The sequence below is a fragment of the Oryctolagus cuniculus genome, chromosome 1 (genome assembly GCF_051225735.1).
Source record: "Oryctolagus cuniculus isolate XC-2025 breed Fujian yellow rabbit chromosome 1, ASM5122573v1, whole genome shotgun sequence".
Classification (NCBI taxonomy): domain Eukaryota; kingdom Metazoa; phylum Chordata; class Mammalia; order Lagomorpha; family Leporidae; genus Oryctolagus; species Oryctolagus cuniculus.
Genome location: NC_142867.1, coordinates 165,932,694 through 165,934,303, shown reverse-complemented (window position 1 = coordinate 165,934,303; position 1,610 = coordinate 165,932,694). Strand labels below are relative to the sequence as shown.

At 50.9% G+C, this 1,610-nt stretch overlaps 1 pseudogene; it reads left to right on the top strand.

Moving 5' to 3' along the window:
• The first annotated feature begins 374 nt into the window (after positions 1-374).
• Positions 375-849, top strand: LOC100359263 (small ribosomal subunit protein uS17 pseudogene; annotated as a pseudogene).
• The last annotated feature ends 761 nt before the right edge of the window (positions 850-1,610 follow it).

The following is a 1,610-nucleotide window of genomic DNA, read 5'->3' as shown; positions in this document are numbered from 1 at the left end:
GCTGCACCGATCCGAAGCCAGGAGCCAGGCGCTTCCTCTTGGTCTCCCATACGGGTGCAGGGCCCAAGCACTTGGGCTATCCTCCACTGCACTACCGGGCCACAGCAGAGAGCTGGACTGGAAGAGGAGCAACCGGGACAGAATCCAGCGCCCATATGGGATGCTGCCAATGCAGGCAGAGGATTAACCAAGTGAGCCACGGTGCTGGCCCCTAATGATGAGTATTTTAACCCCACATGGAGCACACTGTGTGACCCTGTCTAGATCCTCAGACCCTTCAATCACTCAGGAACATGAATACATGTTACATCTTCTCCTGGGATGTCAGCTACTGTGAAAGTTGCGCAGCTCTTTTTCCTTGGGCGGCCGGCAAGATGGCGGATATCCAGACCGAGCGTGCCTCCCAGGAGCAGCCGACCAGCTTCCAGAACAAGAAGAGGGTCCTGCTGCGGGAGACGGGCAAGGACAAGCTCCCGCGCCACCACAAGAACATTGGGCTGGGATTCAAGACGCCCAAGGAGGCTATTGAGGGCACCTACGTCGATAAGAAATGCCCGTTCACCGGAAACATCTCCATCCAGGTAGAATCCTGTCTGCGTGGTGACCAAGATGAAGATGCAGAGAACCATGGTCATCCGCCGTGACTACCTGCACTACATCCGCAAGAACAGCCGCTTCGAGAAGCGCCGCAAGAACATGTCCGTGCACCTGTGCCCCTGCTTCAGGGACGTCCAGATCGGGGACATCATCAAGGTGAGCGAGTGCCTGCCCTTAAGCAAGACCGTGTGCTTCAACCTGCTCAAGGTCACCAAGGCCGCCGGCACCAAGAAGCAGTTCCAGAAGTTCTGAGACCACGCCCACCCACTCCCCAGAGAAATAAAGCTATTTTCCCACTCAAAAAAAAAAAAAAAAAAAAAAGAGAGAGAGAGAGAGAGAGAATTGCCAAAACTTAACCCTAAATCTTGTGTTACCCTACTTCTGTGGGTGATTTTGGGATCCCCAAAGTTCTTAAAGATGAAAAAATACAATGTTAGTTAATTAAAGAATTTACAATGTAAGAAAAATAGAAATATAGTAGTATGCCTATGAGGTGAAAAAAATTATTTCATCAAAAAGATATTTTCACCATTAAGCAGAAAAATATACCACTTTCTTTTTTTAAAGGTTTATATTAGGGCTGGCGGGGCAGCTCACTAGGCTAATCCTCCACCTGTGGCGCCGGCACACCGGGTTCTAGTCCCGGTCGGGGCGCCAGATTCTGTCCCAGTTGCCCCTCTTCCAGGCCAGCTCTCTGCTGTGGCCTGGGAGTGCAGTGGAGGATGGCCCAGGTCCTTGGGCCCTGCACCCTCATGGGAGACCAAGAGAAACACCTGGCTCCTGGGTTCAGATCAGCGCGATGCGCTGGCCACAGCGGCCATTGGAGGGTGAACAACGATAAAAGGAAGACCTTTCTCTCTGTCTCTCTCACTCACTGTCCACTCTGCCTATCAAAAAAATAAAAATAATTTATATTAAAGGTAGAGTTACACACACACACACATACACACACAAAGCGAGAGAGAAAGAGAGAAGGGTGGGGGAGAGAATGAATGAGAGAATCTTCTCCCCAA